Source organism: Haliotis rubra, unplaced genomic scaffold, assembly GCF_003918875.1.
Source record: "Haliotis rubra isolate DU_JTF1 unplaced genomic scaffold, ASM391887v1 Scf440, whole genome shotgun sequence".
NCBI lineage: Eukaryota > Metazoa > Mollusca > Gastropoda > Lepetellida > Haliotidae > Haliotis > Haliotis rubra.
In genome coordinates this window covers 350553-369541 of record NW_025767125.1, presented here as the reverse complement: position 1 = coordinate 369541, position 18989 = coordinate 350553, and positions in this window count along the sequence as shown.

Genomic DNA, 18989 nt, shown 5'->3' with positions numbered 1-18989 from the left:
TCTGTGTGATTCTGATATTCCAGCCTAACAACCTACCCTCCCTTGAATGGCGTTTGACGTGCTGACCTTTCTAAATGGCGTTACCTTTAACGTGTGAGTGGTCAACGTTAATCCCAGCCCGTGTGTCTCTGTGTGATTCGAGTCCGCTCTGTCCAGTAATGACTTGCTGCGTGGGGGCTCTGGATATTTTTGATCTATAATAAAAATCCCCACAACGAATAGAAAGCAGCTATATAAGAAATAATAATTGCCAATCAACTCTTCATCTTGAAGGTCGTTAGGATATTGATTGTGGTTAATCTCGGTGAAAAAGTGCTAAATGTGTTGTTAAAGGTGTGATGTCTCTTACTTAGAAAAGCCAAAGGGCCCTTTTGATCCCCTTTCAAAGGTCAAACTTAACGATTCGTGCAAATCTTGACACTAGTCAATTTTCTATTTTCAGCATGATTTGGATATCATGCATACAAATAGTGTGTTTTTTGCAACTAACTATGTGTAAAACCGCAACCCAAAACGGAATTTCACACGACTTTTACTGAAAACCGTCAAGGTGAGAATTTAAGAATGCTTCCTAGTTTTTTTTATATACTCCGAAACGTCATGTTAATCATGATACAGACTTTGACATCCATAAATTCTCAGCTTTTATTAGTCTGTCTCACAGTCCCTGAACGACATTATTTTCCCTACAGCCTAGCCTCCCCTGCAGTGCTAAAGCCCTAAATGAAGCAAGTTTAGATTTCCCCAGATAATCTCTGGTCTCCCTGGGACTCCTTTTCAATTTATAATAGGTTTGTTTGTTACTATCAAAATTATATCTATTCAGAGACTAAGCATTAGTCTAGGTGCCTTAATGTGCATCACTTCTTAATGCTGTTCAAAGACTTGTATCATCAGGGTTACAACATCTAGGTCTCAGGAAAACCTTTAAACAGTTTAAACGTGGACAGGTGAATGACTTTTCAAAATTCCCTTCGATAACCACAATTATAAGAAACTACTTATCATATGTTCCGTGTCTTTTCTCAGGTAAATAATGGACGTGCCTTTGCATGTGAGTGTGACTGATGCCATTGGAAAAGCAGGATCCGCTCATCTTTAGAACACTTGCTATCCTTACTAAGTGATAGGGATTCATAAATGCATTTTCATTATATCGAATCTTGCAATCGACTTTCCTTTTGGAGGACATTTCTTGCAATGTGGAAATGTCACCTTTATATCTTACCATATAGAATCTCAATTCCCTGACTTGGGCTATTTGAAATATTCCGAAAGCGCTTCCCGAAAAGCTCAAATATCTACTGTTTGAGACACATTTCAGCTCGACCTGTTCATTTAGTGCAGGGACAAGTATCAAACATACAAGCACTTATGTGACTAACGCCTGATTCCTATTCATATGAACACATATTTTGCATAATGATTACAAAGAATTTTCCTAATTTTATAAATTATACATGGGTAAAGCAGGCTCTATCATAACTGCCCTTAGAATCAAACTTAGTCTCTGAAAATATATATTTTGGAACATAAACAACAAGTTACGTGTTAATTGAGAAGGCCCAGTGAGATGTGAGTTTAAGAGACTAAAAACCTCTAAATTAATACAACACTTACTTGTGTCATCATCAGTTACACTTGCATCAGATTAAAAGTAAATGACAGTCGTGTCCGTTGCTGTAGCAACAGCCCGTATTTCAGGAGGAAATATGACCCTCGTACAAAACACTGTTCACTCACTCACTCACTTACTCAATAGTGTCTAACATGAACATGTTTAAAATCTGGGATTGTTTCATTCACACAACCCCAAGTGTAAGTACACAACCCTGTGCACTTAAAAGAACCCACGAATCCGTTGGTATATGACCAGATGGTGGCCACATGAATACGTGCAAACACCTAGTTGCGGGTACAGCAACGTGCAATAAACTTGGACAAAGTACTGTGACTATGTGTCCCAGTCCACCCAGCTGTGAATGGGTACCTCGTAAGGATAGGAAAGCCGCAATAACTCGGTGCGCCTTGTGGCAGCAAGAGTTGTATACTCCTCAGGGAGTTGAGATAATAAAATTTGCCGTTGAGATTGACATCCAATGATCGAGGGAAAAATTACCAGCGCCTTGAGCATGCACTAGTGCGTGGATATGTGTGCTATATAAATATCCAATAATATAAATAATAATAATAATACTTTTCAGGAGTGTATCACACTGACCTTAGCAAATATATTCAAAATGAATCCAACCCGTCTAGAATTATTTGGCAAGTCCATAATGCACCAACTCAGCTCTTGAAATTACGCCTGGTTCTTAATTCCAATTTGGTTATAATCATTTTGGTAGATACATGTATATAGTTTTAATTAGGTAACTTCATTTCTGGGACTAACTGTTAGCATACATTTTACGCTATATAGCATTACGTTAAGAGCTCTGAGGAGGTGGAAATATCGTCAAGGGAAGAGGCACACTAATCCTGTCCATGACGACTTTGATATACCCAAGGTGCAGGTGGAGAATTTCCACAGCCAGCGATAATCCCGAGTTGAGAAAATCGTGTCCGTTGTAACGTAGACCAGATTAACAAGATTTCCTCAAAACGGATCAAATCCATTTTATGTTGCTGACCATTAACAACGACGAACAAGCACACAGTTCTTCCAAGCCCATTTTAATTGTTTAATCCATACACGGTTCATATTTGGGTTTCTTCGGCACAAGAGCGTTTCATGGCCCTGGTTCCGACGTACCTACGGGCTGATCGGTATGGAGACCAGGAAGACAGTGGTACTATGTCATCGATCGGATTCCTCAGCACGTCTTAATGTGCACCATCTGTATCTGAAATGTCACTGTTAGGAGGTAATGGGGCCCACGAAGAAAACAACCAGCGGTTAGATGATTCCGATTTACTGCTTTCAAACCATCGATCAGTAAACTCACTGTGACAAATAGTGACAAGTAAAATACCTGCCACTGATGGAAAGAGAAAGTAATCCGACCTATTCAAGATGGTACACGAGGAACGAGTTACATCAGAGATGGAACTCCGACCTGCTCAAGACGGTACACGGGGAGAGTGTTTTATCAGATCAGATTCACATCGCAAATATCCCACCACAATATATTCGCATCTCAACTACGTCAAACCTCGCACATTCACATCTCTACTCCCAACTTCACCCCAAACTTCGTACATCAACACGTACATTCACATCAAACTACGCCAAACCTCGTACATTCATATTCACATCTCAACTACGCCACCAAATATCGTACATTCACATCTCACTATCTCAACTATGCCAAACCTCGTACATTCACATCTCATCTACATCTACGCTAAACCTCGTACATTTACATCTCCCATCTGCGCCACATCTTAAACATTCACACACATCTCATTACGCCAAACCTCGTACATTCACATCTCAACTACGCCACATCTCGTTCACATTCACATCTCAACTATGCCAAACCTCGTACATTCACATCCCAAACTACGCCAAACCTCGTACATTCACATCTCAACTACCCCAAACCTCGTACATTCACATCTCATCTACGCCAAACCTCGTACATTCACATCTCAACTAAACCTCGTACATTCACATCTCAACTACGCCAAACCTCGTACATTCACATCTCAACTACCCCAAACCTCGTACATTCACATCTCAACTACGCCAAACCTCGTACATTCACATCTCATCTACGCCAAACCTCGTACATTCACATCTCAACTACCCCAAACCTCGTACATTCACATCTCATCTACGCCAAACCTCGTACATTCACATCTCATCTACGCCAAACCTCGTCATCTCATACATTCACATCTACTCAACATTCACATCTCAACTACCCCCAAACCTCGTACATTCACATCTCAACTACGCCAACATCTCGTACATTCACATCTCAACTACCCCAAATCTCAAACCTCGTACATTCACATCTCATCTACGCCAAACCTCGCACATTCATCATCTCATCTACGCCAACCTCGTACATTCACATCTCAACTACCCCAAACCTCGTACATTCACATCTCAACTACGCCACATCTCGTACATTCACATCTCAACTACGCTAAACCTCATACATTCACATCTCAATTACGCCAAATCTCGTACATTCACATCTCATCTACGCCAAACCTCGTACATTCTCAACATCTCAACATACACCCTCAATTACGCCTAATCTCGTACATTCTCATCTCAACTACGCCAAACCTCGCACATTTATACCCCAACCACCTGTTCCGATACATTCACATGTCCAAAGCCCTTACACCGTTCATCAACACTTCAACACAACACCCCAATCCAATCACATTACAAAGATCCAATTTCAATACATCCCCATAATATCATCGATCAACTTCAATCAAGCAGATTGCACGGCTTCAAGTCTGATCTCGACCACCAATTTACAGAGGCATACCTGTCTCGAACAACCGTATGTATATTCCCCGTGTATCTAACACACACAAGTCGACCTCTGGTTCACATTCATGAATACAACATAGACCTCTGTGGTGTCAGACCGGGCGATATTCTCTTACCCTCAGTGACATGCATATAATAGGGAATGTATTAGCGCATGTATGTCTTCGTGTCAGCAGAGGAGGTGTGTATACCATCTCTGAAAGCCATACACTAACCGTTCAATACAGAATATAACATAAGCATATCCCACTAGCTGATCCTAAGAATAAGACCAGAGGGTGACAGTTTCTTGAGCCCATCGATGTAGCGGTTGAGTTATATTTGAAAAAGAATGTTCAAGAAAGTTATGAAACAAATGTCTTGCCTTAATTAAATCGCAGGGCATGCTCAATGTCATGAAAAAGGTTATTGGTTCAGAAAGTATTGTTCCTTCTTTCAAGACGGTCGAAAACACATCTTGTTTCTGACGAATCATGAGTAAGAGGCGACTAACGGGATAGGGTGGTCAGGCTCGCTGACTTGTTTGACACATGTCACCGTATCCCAATTGAGTAGATCGATGCTCATGCTGTTGATCACTGGATTGTCTGGTCCAGACTCGATTATTTACAGACTGACGTCATATAGCTGGAATATTGTTGAGTGCGGCGTAAACAACAAGCTGAGGTGAAATGGGGTTTAAAGTCGCACTTCAGAATATTGTCCCCACAAAAACATAAACTAAATAATATTCCGCGCATAGATCGCCTTAAGTTTTAGAGTTAACCGGGAGCAGTACAGCAGTAAATGGGGTTTTACGAAATTGTGGACTGTTTATCCCAGTTCTGGTCGTATCCCAGTTCTGGTCGCTACAGACGTGCATGCGAGTGTATGTGTGCCGCTTGTACTAGCCCAGACTAGCGGTAGATCACTGAGATACCATTGCTGAGGGTGGCGTTAAACAACAAACCAATGAATCTAACGAATGATGGGTCCTGTATTTAGGTGAGCTTGGTGTCTTGTCGTTCGTGGCGGCGGCGTCGGGTGTAGATCACTCTGGCTGTAGATCGAAAACACATCTTGTCTCTAACGGATCATGGGTTCCTGGTTCTAGGTGTGCTTGGTGTCTTGTCCGTCGTGACGTTGTCGTCGAGTGTAGATCAGTCTGGCTCACGGCGCAGCGACAACATAACAATTACGAGCTACTTGACAGACGACCCGGGACGCTCTTCACACATATTATTTCATTTATGGTCATATTTATGACGTCATAAGGAACACTCTGGTCACGTGGTATGTCAACGTCGGCTGTTTATAGACAGCAAGTGTGGATCTGGTCACATCTAGGTTGTCTTGCATTAATAATCAATCGCAACATCCCGCTTATGCCAGCATGGACAGTACCAGGGTCAGGTAGGATGATTATACTGTCAGCTACTGGAATATGAATCCGGGTTTTGTGGCGTCAAATTACTGCTACAACCCGTCAGCAGTTCACACGTCTGTGACCTGTGCCAGGATACCAGGACCTTATTGACCATGTAAATCCGAGTGTCGGTGAGCCTGGCTGGGAACATTTCAGTAGTATCTGAATAAAGCCACAAGCAGTTTCCACAATCATAGATCTCTTTGACGAATATCTGAGTACATCGTAAGCATGTGTTTATGAATCAACATCAAATATGCCAGGTGTTCACGGAAACACTGCCCTTCCCGACAACTGTCACAAACACACGCAAAGGTAAGTAAAGTAGTCACCTAAACAAATTCAAAATACGGAATTGCATCGCACATAATTTGGGTCACTGATGCGTCCTGCACACGTTTCGAATTCTTTCAAAAAAGTCTAGAATGTTGTAACTTGCTCAAAACCCTTTTAAAGTAATAGTCGTATGTAACTCTTTGACATTTCCGTGGAAAGAGAACGCTGGATTGCACAAAAATAATGAAATGATGACCCCAAAGGCTGGAGTTGTTTTATACAATTCTGAATCATTTGTACTGATTTCAATATCCAACAGATAAGGTTACACTTCTCTTTCCTATATAAATCAGGTTGGTAAATCCGTTCAGGGAATTGGCTATTTTACCATCGATGTCGGACCATCGATAACTGAAGCTATTTTAAACGTCTTTGCCAAATTCACGTGTTGAAATGCCAATCCCAGCAGAAATTACAATTCATCTCATGAATATTCTAAGAATAGTATCAGCAAGGAGGTGGCCATAATTGGATGCCCACCCCTTGACCAAATGTCCAGTCCTAAAATGGCATACCATGGCGTATCGGCATGATGAAGGCCAACATGGAAAGACGGTTATGGTGCCAACAAACCAAGATCAGGACGAATCTGAGATTAGAACCCATTCTAGCCCACGTAACTGACGAAAGCTGAAGAGCGTATTACGACGCCTCAGACGAAAGTGGGGTGGAGTAGCCTAGTGGTTAAAGCGTTCGCTCATCACGCCGAAGACCCGGGTTCGATTCCCCACATGGGTACAATGTGTAAAGCCCATTTCCGGTGTCCCCCGCTGTGATATTTCTGGAATATTTTTCTAAAAGCGGCGTAAACCTAAACCTACTCACTCACACGAAAGTGCCACCAAATCAGTTTACCATTCTTATATTTCCTTTGGAATTTGGCATGACTGAATTGTCTGGTCCAGATTCGGCTATTTACAGACCGACGTCATGTAGCTGGAATATTGTTATGTGCGAAGCTAAACCACAAACAAACAAAACACAATTTGGCATCTTCATATCGCTCCAATCTTAAAACTGACTTATGTTCTTAAATATATTTCTTGATTTAAACACGAAGAATTCAAATTAATAGGTGAACGTTTTGAAGTTTCCGGCCGTAATATTCATCGTATTTTACTATGAGACAAACGAGGTCATAAAGAAATACTGGAAACCTTCCAGGGCTGGTTGCCATAAACCTCAGCCTCACTGAGCCGAGAAAAACATGTCATAATTCCCATAACTCCCTGTCGTGCATGAACTATGTGACTCCAGTGAACAATGCCACCAATCTGGGACCTTTCCTAACTACTGAAATTGCCAATTCAGCTGTTACAGATTCCTAAAACCATTATTTCGTCTTACGTGACGTGCGGAATCAACGCCCGACGTTTAATCACGCAATATAGCGATGTGACATTCATTGATCAAAGCAAAGGACATTGAACAGAGCGGGGGCGTCGAATGCCGACAAACACATAAGAAAGTATTAAAAATGTTTCTTGACACAAAAACGGTTTTTGCCGTGCGCCCGATTCCTATTAGCCTTGAAAATGGAGATGTTGAACCATCTGATATTACCAATATAACATGGCGTCCAATGGACTGCTATTAGCCTGTTCATCAGAGTTTAACACGCGAAGTTTTAATTCGTTATTTCGTCAGTATGTCAGTGGGTCGTGGTGCGATATTGCAGCTGTCAGAGCATCTTCTAGGTAGTGTGCCACTTCAGCGAAGACTAAACAGATGTTACAGGAATAGCTTGTGGATCTGACATAGGTTATATTGAGCGGGCGTTGGTGTAGTGGTTCAAACCTGTGATGTAGAGGGTTAACTGTCCCTGTGGTGTGCCATGTGGAGGGTTAACTGTCCCTGTGGTGTGCCCATGTGGAGGGTTAACTGTCCCTGTGGTGTCCCATGTGGAGGGTTAACTGTCCCTGTGGTGTGTGTCATGTGGAGGGTAAACTGTCCTTGTGGTGTATCATGTGGAGGGTTAACTGTCCCTGTAGTGTCCCATGTGGAGGGTTAACTGTCCCTGTGGTGTCCCATGTGGAGGGTTAACTGTCCCTGTGGTGTGCCATGTGGAGGGTTAACTGTCCCTGTGGTGTATCATGTGGAGGGTTAACTGTCCTTGTGGTGTATCATGTGGAGGGTTAACTGTCCTTGTGGTGTATCATGTGGAGGGTTAACTGTCCTTGTGGTGTATCATGTGGAGGGTTAACTGTCCCTGTGGTGTATCATGTGAAGGGTTAACTGTCCCTGTGGTGTGCCATGTGGAGGGTTAACTGTCCCTGTAGTGTCCCATGTGGAGGGTTAACTGTCCCTGTGGTGTGTCATGTGGAGGGTAAACTGTCCTTGTGGTGTATCATGTGGAGGGTTAACTGTCCCTGTGGTGTCCCATGTGGAGGGTGAACTGTCCCTGTGGTGTATCATGTGGAGTGTGAACTGTCCTTGTGGTGTCCCATGTGGAGGGTAAACTGTCCTTGTGGTGTATCATGTGGAGGGTAAACTGTCCTTGTGGTGTATCATGTGGAGGGTTAACTGTCCTGTAGTGTCCCATGTGGAGGGTTAACTGTCCTTGTGGTGTCCCATGTGGAGGGTTAACTGTCCCCTGTGGTGTACCATGTGGAGGGTTAACTGTCCTTGTGGTGTGCCATGTGAAGGGTTAACTGTCCTTGTGGTGTATCATGTGGAGGAGTAAACTGTCCCTGTGGTGTGTCATGTGGAGGGTAAACTGTCCTTGTGGTGTATCATGTGGAGGGTTAACTGTCCCTGTGGAGTGTCCCATGTGGAGGTGAACTGTCCCTGTGGTGTCCCATGTGGAGGGTAAACTGTCCTTGTGGTGTATCATGTGGAGTGTGAACTGTCCTTGTGGTGTATCATGTGGAGGGTAAACTGTCCTTGTGGTGTGCCATGTGGAGTGTGAACTGTCCTTGTGGTGTGCCATGTGGAGGGTTAACTGTCCTTGTGGTGTCCCATGTGGAGGGTAAACTGTCCTTGTGGTGTATCATGTGGAGGGTAAACTGTCCTTGTGGTGTCCCATGTGGAGTGTGAACTGTCCTGTGGTGTATCATGTGGAGGGTAAACTGTCCTTGTGGTGTCCCATGTGGAGTGTGAACTGTCCTGTGGTGTGCCATGTGGAGTGTAAACTGTCCTTGTGGTGTATCATGTGGAGGGTAAACTGTCCTTGTGGTGTATCATGTGGAGTGTAAACTGTCCTTGTGGTGTATCATGTGGAGGTGAGGTAGAAAAACTGTCCTTGTGGTGTGCCATGTGGAGTGTGAACTGTCCCTGTGGTGTGCCATGTGGAGGGTAAACTGTCCTTGTGGTGTATCATGTGGAGGGTAAACTGTCCTTGTGGTGTATCATGTGGAGGGTTAACTGTCCTGTGTGGTGTGTATCATGTGGAGGGTTAACTGTCCTTGTGGTGTATCATGTGGAGGGTTAACTGTCCTTGTGGTGTATCATGTGGAGGGTAAACTGTCCTTGTGGTGTATCATGTGGAGGGTAAACTGTCCCTGTGGTGTGCCATGTGGAGTGTGAACTGTCCTAATGGTGTGTCATGTGGAGGGTTAACTGTCCCTGTGGTGTATCATGTGGAGGTGTTAACTGTCCCTGTCCATGTGGAGTGTGAACTGTCCTTGTGTGGTGTATCATGTGGAGGGTAAACTGTCCTTGTGGTGTATCATGTGGAGGAGTAACTGTCCTTGTGGTGTATCATGTGGAGGTGTGAACTGTCCATGTGGAGGGTAAACTGTGGTGGTGTATCATGTGGAGGGTAAACTGTCCTTGTGGTGTGTATCATCCTGTGGAGTGGAGGAGGTAAACTGTCCTTGTGGTGTATCATGTGGAGGGTGAACTGTCCCTGTGGTGTATCATGTGGAGGGTAAACTGTCCTTGTGGTGTATCATGTGGAGGGTAAACTGTCCCTTGTGGTGTATCATGTGGAGGGTGAACTGTCCTTGTGGTGTATCATGTGGAGGGTAAACTGTCCTTGTGGTGTGTGGAGGGGTAAACTGTCATGTGGAGTGTGAAACTGTCCCTGTGGTGTATCATGTGGAGGGTAAACTGTCCTTGTGGTGTGCCATGTGGAGTGTGAACTGTCATGTGGAGTGTGAACTGTCCCTGTGGTGTAACTGTCCTCATGTGGAGGGTAAACTGTCCTTGTGGTGTATCATGTGGGTGTGTATCATGTGGAGGTAAAACTGTCCTTGTGGTGTGTCATGTGGAGGTGAAACTGTCCTTGTGGTGTATCATGTGGAGTGGTGTGAACTGTCCTTGTGGTGTATCATGTGGAGTGTGGAGTGGAGTAATGAACTGTCCTTGTGGTGTATCATGTGAAGGGTGTGTGAGGGTAAACTGTCCTTGTGGTGTGCCATGTGGAGGGAGTGAACTGTCCTTGTGGTGTGCCATGTGTGTGAACTGTCCTGTGGTGTGTCATGTGGAGGGTAAACTGTCCTTGTGGTGTATCATGTGGAGTGTGAACTGTCCTTGTGGTGTCCCTGTGGTGTGTCATGTGGAGGGTAAACTGTCCTTGTGGTGTGCCATGTGGAGTGTGAACTGTCCCTGTGGTGTATCATGTGGAGGGTTAACTGTCCTGTGGTGTGTCATGTGAACTGTCCTTGTGGTGTGCCATGTGGAGGGTAAACTGTCCCTGTGGTGTATCATGTGGAGTGTGAAACTGTCCTTGTGGTGTATCATGTGGAGGGTAAACTGTCCTTGTGGTGTATCATGTGGAGTGTGAACTGTCCTTGTGGTGTGTGGAGTGTGAACTGTGGAGGGTAAACTGTCCTTGTGGTGTATCATGTGGAGGGTAAACTGTCCTTGTGGTGTGCCATGTGGAGTGTGAACTGTCCTTGTGGTGTATCATGTGGAGGTTAACTGTCCCTGTGGTGTATCATGTGGAGGGATGTCAACTGTCCTTGTGGTGTATCATGTGGAGTGTGAACTGTCCTTGTGGTGTATCATGTGGAGGGTAAACTGTCCTTGTGGTGTATCATGTGGAGGGTTAACTGTCCTGTGTGGTGTATCATGTGGAGGGTTAACTGTCCTTGTGGTGTATCATGTGGAGGGTAAACTGTCCTTGTGGTGTATCATGTGGAGGGTGGAACTGTCCCTGTGGTGTATCATGTGGAGGGTTAACTGTCCTTGTGGTGTATCATGTGGAGGGTTAACTGTCCTTGTGGTGTATCATGTGGAGGTTGAACTGTCCTTGTGGTGTATCATGTGGAGGGTTAACTGTCCCTGTGGTGTATCATGTGGAGTGGAGGGTTAACTGTCCTTGTGTGTATCATGTGGAGTAAACTGTCCTTGTGGTGTGCCATGTGGAGTGTTAACTGTCCCTGTGGTGTATCATGTGGAGTGTGAACTGTCCTTGTGGTGTATCATGTGGAGGGTAAACTGTCCTTGTGGTGTATCATGTGGAGGGTGAACTGTCCTTGTGGTGTATCATGTGGAGGGTGAAACTGTCCTTGTGGTGTGTCATGTGGAGGGTGGAACTGTCCCTTGTGGTGTATCATGTGGAGGGTAAACTGTCCTTGTGGTGTGCCATGTGGAGTGTTCCCTGTGGTGTGTCAACTGTCCTTGTGGTGTATCATGTGGAGGGTAAACTGTCCTTGTGGTGTGCCATGTGGAGGTGAACTGTCCCTGTGGTGTATCATGTGGAGTGTGAACTGTCCTTGTGGTGTATCATGTGGAGGGTTAACTGTCCCTGTGGTGTATCATGTGGAGGGTTAACTGTCCTGTATGTGTGTATCATGTGGAGGGTTAACTGTCCTTGTGGTGTCCCATGTGGAGGAGTAAACTGTCCTTGTGGTGTATCATGTGGAGGGTAAACTGTCCTTGTGGTGTGGGTTAACTGTCCCTGTGGTGTGTCATGTGGAGGGTAAACTGTCCTTGTGGTGTATCATGTGGAGGGTTAACTGTCCTTGTGGTGTGTCATGTGGAGGGTTAACTGTCCCTGTGGTGTCCCATGTGGAGGGTTAACTGTCCTTGTGGTGTATCATGTGGAGGGTAAACTGTCCTTGTGGTGTGCCATGTGGAGGTGTTAACTGTCCCTGTGGTGTCCCATGTATGTGAGGGTTAACTGTCCCTGTGGTGTGCCATGTGGAGGGTTAACTGTCCTTGTGGTGTATCATGTGGAGGTGAACTGTCCTATGGTGTGGTGGAGGTAAACTGTCCTTGTGGTGTATCATGTGGAGGGTTAACTGTCCTTGTGGTGTATCATGTGGAGTGTTAACTGTCCTTGTGGTGTATCATGTGGAGGGTTAACTGTCCCTGTGGTGTGTATCATGTGGAGGGTTAACTGTCCTTGTGGTGTATCATGTGGAGGGTTAACTGTCCTTGTGGTGTATCATGTGGAGGGTTAACTGTCCTTGTGGTGTATCATGTGTGGAGGGTTAACTGTCCTTGTGGTGTATGTGGAGGGTTAACTGTCCTTGTGGTGTATCATGTGGAGGGTTAACTGTCCTTGTGGTGTATCATGTGGAGGGTTAACTGTCCTTGTGGTGTATCATGTGGAGGGTTAACTGTCCTTGTGGTGTATCATGTGGAGGGTTAACTGTCCTTGTGGTGTCCTTGTGGTGTATCATGTGTGTATCATGTGGAGGGTTAACTGTCCTTGTGGTGTATCATGTGGAGGTTTAACTGTCCTTGTGGTGTATCATGTGGAGGTGTCCTTGTGGTGTATCATGTGGAGGTTTAACTGTCCTTGTGGTGTATCATGTGGAGGTTAACTGTCCTTGTGGTGTATCATGTGGAGGGTTAACTGTCCTTGTGGTGTATCATGTGGAGGGTTAACTGTCCTTGTGGTGTATCATGTGGAGGTTTAACTGTCCTTGTGGTGTATCATGTGGAGGTTTAACTGTCCTTGTGGTGTATCATGTGGAGGGTTAACTGTCCTTGTGGTGTATCATGTGGAGGTTTAACTGTCCTTGTGGTGTATCATGTGGAGGGTTAAGTGTCCTTGTGGTGTATCATGTGGAGGGTTAAGTGTCTCTGTTGTGTTTCGTGTTGAGGGTTAATTGTCTAAACAGGGCTAAACAACAGTATGTATTACACGAACCAGTGTCTACAAGGAAGCTCATCAGTCTTCTAACATGGTTGTAGTAGTAAAGTTGAGGTGAGGTGAAATTGGGTTTTACGTCGTGCTTGAGAATATTTCGCTCATATGACGACGTGCATGCGTGTGTATGTGTATGTGTGTATGTGCGGCTGCTTGTACTAGCCCAGACTGAAGCTGGTTTTATAGTGCTAGCCCACTGAGATACCATGCCGCAGTGAAGCATGAATACCCCACTCAGACACATTATACTGACTCCGAGCCGACCAGTCCTTGTTGTACCCATTAATGCCGAGCGCCAGACAGGGACCAACAAGTACCATATTTTAACGTCTTTTGGTATGACGCGGTCGGGGATCGAACCCGCGACCTTCCGCTCCCCGTGTAGTAGTACAGACGTATATTATCTCTCTTATAGGTTGTGGAAAGACCATCTCATTCATTCCATTACCCACCTTCAGTTTTAATGGAAGACTATGAGATTGTTTATATTTTCTGCTGAAGTGCCACCAATTACCAGCGGCTAAAGGTATGGTGTGAGTAATGGTGGGGGAGCCAACGGGGGTGGGGGACTATGAAGTTGTTCTTGGTACCATCTTGCAGGTGTAAGGGAATGTCGCCATGATCCCCAGTAAGATGTTCTATGTTCTACCTTTAGCCCAGTTTTACTCTGTGCTCGCAACAACTATCACCCTTTATTGCTCAAATTTGTGTTTTATATTAAATTCTGTGATATTCTACATATTATACTGTCCAGTGACAGATATTTCAGAACTTCTAGTGTTTCTTGTACTTGTCACAATATGGCTGAAAATTGCCGATGTGACCTTTCTCAACTCGCTAACTCGTTTTCTTTAACTCACTCACTCGGACCACACAGCAGGCATGCGGTACGTGGGATATTTAATACTCAGGACCCCACAGGCTGTGACTAACTGCTCCATTTTGCTTCACAATCACGATAACAAACCCGAACAATGTATTCAAATCACAGTTAAACAGGTTTGTTTTGAACGTCTTTCAGAAACACAGTGGACCATTGTAGCTGATGCATATGAATAACTCCAATTGTTATTTGACTTTCTGAATGACAAATATTCCAGCAATAGTGTGTGACATAGAAAGAACGCAGTTTTGAGGGTGTTTGAATTTTACGGCACTGATATAATGGATATGGCAGTTGAGATACGACCGTGTGAAAGCAGGGTAAGGGGTGGGAACTGGTTCCCCTCTCCAAGATTCCGCTTTGTGATACTGTATCTCAGTATAGCATCTTTGTCTGCATCAGTAGCGATGCGTTTGCACGTACCGACTTCTTAGAACAAAAGGATGCCGTGCACCATATATTCTCACACTGACAAAGACGCATTCACACGTGTGCCGCTACTGGTATTTTCACCTGTTTGACTATGCATTCACCTCTGCGGCTGGCAACATTATTCACCAGGGCGCGTTGTAAAGAGCAAACTTAACCTAAAGTGATAGTATCTCTCACATCTTATAACAAAGACTTCTGCTAATGTTGTATTGTACAACAAAACCCTTGGCCTCATTAAACAATGCGATCTCGAGGAATTGTCTTAAAGCGTTGGAGTGTGGGTCGTCTTAGCGCTAAGATCGCTTCGTTGAACTGGGCCAAGTGTACCAGGGATCCGTCTATTTACAGGTTCCAGGTTACAGAGTAATGCTCTATCCAGGTGTTCCCCGGACAGACAAACGATGCTGTTACATGCGTATCGATCACTACAGTCACCTATGTATCTCCTCAATGTATAAACTCTTGAAGCAGGTGCGGCAGTGTTGACATTTCTGCTAGTTAATATAAACGACGGAACTAGTTCAACGATGACAAGTAATTACTTCTAAAAGTAGAATACACTGACGATTCCGACATGGCATAAACATGAATTTCTGAGTCAGTATCTGAAAGTGATAATACGGCGTGTTCGCCACATACTCACATGTGCATCAGATTTGGCATTTATATCAAGTTTTGGTTTCACCTGAACACCAGATAAGAATAGAGTGACCTGAACACCAGGTAATAATGTATTCACCTGAACATCAGGTAATAACGTATTTACCTGAACACCAGGTAATAATGTATTTACCTGAACAGCAGGTAATAATGTATGTACCTGAACAGCAGGTAATAATGTATGTACCTGAACACCAGTGAATAATGTATTCACCTTGGCACCAGGTAATAATGTATTCACCTGAACGACAGGTAATAACGTATTTACCTGAACACCAGGTAATAACGTATTTACCTGAACACCAGGTAATGACCTGTCCATCTGTGCAACGATTAACTATGTATTCACCAGGGAAAAGATATATTCGTGTATATACTATAGTCTATCTGTACTGATGTATTGACAATGATGTACTGATGTATTCACCTTGGTACCAGGAAAAGATACATTCGCCAACTAGTGATGCATTCACCAGGTAAAGACACCTTCATCTACTTGCAAGGTAATGATGTATTCACCAATTAGTGAATTAGCACAAGATAGCGTTTCTGTCACATGTTCATATTGAGACCACGCCCGAAGTATAGTTTTCACAACTGTGCCATATGTCCCCCTGTCCACCATGTAAAGAAGTGGACATCAGTCCGCCAGGACAATAACGACTGCTCCTGACACGTGTTCACCATTGTCCGAGAGGGTGTATATTTACATATACACCAGTCAACAATATGCGTATCTCAAATAACGGTACCTACTTGTGTGTCCAGTAATTATGTATGAACACGGACGGGAGTTTGTTGTAAGGAAACTAATTGACCTTTACAGAAGAACACCTTGTATTCACTCAAGCACGAGGTGAAGTCAGTGGAACTAGTCTATATTAGCGACAACATACCTGTATTAACCAGGTATTATCAACTGGAGTGTGTATTTACTCCAAGGAAACGTGACCGGTATCATACTGCTTTATTGACAACTGAAACACTCTCATACTTTGAATCATATGAAATACATGACTGCAGGCTGCATAACATTCTTACAGTCAAACTATCTTAATAAGAGTTTACCTTTTGAAATTAAGATTGATAGATAGAACCAGATATTACTGATCGCCAGTAACATAAACTCTAAATCGATTAATCATATTATTATTTCAAGCATAAGATATGTCTATATTTTTAGCATTAAAAATAAAATCAAGATCTCAAAATCAAATAGGTTAGCCTGGTTGTTAAAGTGTTCGCCCATCACGCCGAAGACCCAAGTTCGATTCCCCACATGAATACATTGTGTGAAGCCCATTTTTGGTGCCCGCTGTGACATTGCTGGAATATTGTCAAAAGCGGCATAAAACTATACTCAACTTTTTTTTTTGACAGACACACACACACACACACACACATAACAAAAGGATTTCTTTTCTGTAAATTGCCAGATGAATGGGACCTTTTTAGTTGAAACCTAACGGTACCTACTTGTGTGTTTTAAAGAAGTATATGCAGCACCATTCAGACGTGTTATTACTGCTTCTATCCATGCTGTAATCCTTTCATTTCGTTACAGTGACTAAAAGGACATTCTAAAAACAAAAACATTCTAACAATCAACTTTCCAATCGACCAGACAGATCAGTAAATCGTGATGTCGCCTTTAAGAATGGGGAAATTGGTTTCATACAGCTTCGAATATATAATGAATTAAAGTAACAATACCGTTCATAGGTTAATGACAGTAAGTCATAGATCCATATAGCGCATCCTATGTAGATACCCTTGTTCAATAGGATGGTCTTGAGTGAAGACCGGAAGCTGCTTACATCCTTGGACCCGTGAAGATCCGGGTTAGAATTGATCTTCAGCAACCATGTTTGTCGTAAGAGGCGACTAACGGGATCGGGTGGTCAGGCTTGCTGACTTGGTTGACACATGTATCCCAACTGCGTAGATCGATGTTCATGCTATTGATCACTGGATAGTCTGGTCCAGACTCAATTATTTACAGACCGCCGTCGTGTAGCTGGAATATTGCTGAGTGCGGCTAAACCAAACAAAGCTCACGTCGTTGGATCTCCTGACATCCAGTAGCGCCTCAGCCAGCAGAGTAGTCTGCCTCACAGTCCCTGAACCACATCATTTTCCCTACTGCCAAGCCCTCTCTGCAGTGCTAAAGCCCTAAATATAGCAAGTCTAGATTCCCTCAGGTTCTGAATTCGAATCTCTGGTCTCCCTAGGGCTCCTTTTCAATGTAAATGGGCTTGTTTGTTACCATCAAAATTATATATATTCAGAGACTAAGCATTAGTCTACCAGCAGAGCAGCAGGTTCTGTTCCCTTACGCTTAGTACACCAAAACTAGGCAGATATTGAATTTGAAATTTTTTATTCGTTTGTACTTCGATTGTTGAGGAACAAATCACAATCTTTGGAAAGTTCTCAGTTCCATACTTTACATTCTTCAAAATAATAGGGTTTCGGTTATTTGCTTTTTTAGAAAAATACTAAGAGCAGAAACACGATGACTTTTCTTTTTGTGTTTGACATAACGATTAATGTAAACAGTATACACCAGGAATAAACGCGCAATTATTACCTCCGCCGTTTCTGATTCACCCACCCATGCATCTCTATCAAAGAACAACATACGTTTCCTGACACCTGAATATACCACTGCTATCAACTATCTCATCACAATTTCATCAAACAAGTTCTCAATATGATTAGAAAACAATAGTCATCCCATCGGCCTCTAATCGGTATATCTATTAGTCTAGGCGGCACCTTCATCGGGATGTGATACTGTTGTTGTTCAGTCAGTTACATACATCACCCATAGATCGGCAGTCTATCTTTTAGACCCTAGAGCATTTATTTGTTTTTAGAACATCCCTCCATTCTCACATCTTCTCATGCCTTGCAGCCTATTCTTATCATCGCAGTTTGTCTCTTGACCCTGGAGAATATATAAAAAGGAGTCTAACTCAAGTCTAAAGTGATTCAGCAAGCCTAAATTTTCGCCTGTCTAATTTAGCTACTGTCTAAATTTAATTAATTTTCCTTTCGTTTTATAATTGTAAAAATGATACTGAGTAACTGTATTTTGGGGATAAAATGGCAAATCACTAATCCTCTCTAAAGCTCTGCAATTAGGTGAAATGGAAAAGAAACTTCTTTTCGAAAGATCCGTTATTAACCTAAATTTGTAAACATTATTTTTTCATATCTGTATTATATGTGAGTGTAGTAATCCATTTTTAACCTAAATTTGTTAAGTATTTTTGTCATATCTGTATTATATGTGAGTGTAATAGCTCAGGGCCCATTACAGTTATAAAACGATGTACTTCAAGTGTTTTTCCACTGAATATCACTAGTTAATGCATTGAGCCACAAACCTATCACAATATCACGGCTCGGCACCGTGGGTGTGTGTGTAAAAGAACACCGTAAAGAGCTGCTGTGTTAGCTAGGCGTGTTGTTTTGGCCTGGCAGGCACGATCTACGTGCTGAACACTCAGATAAAATGATCACACGACCCGAACCGGTCATTGTTTGGACAAGAAATAGACACCTCATTTCTGATTGGTCGAACGCTTATCTGAACACGAGAATGCGCGTTGTGCTCGTGCACGTTTAATGTGCCAGGGGTCTGAATGGAATCAGACATTTATCTTGGATAATGGAAACAGTAAACTGCCATCAAATATGATGCAGATATATTCAGGTTACAAAGCTAGCTATCAGGTTTGCTTCTGACTTCTGAGTGTAGAGC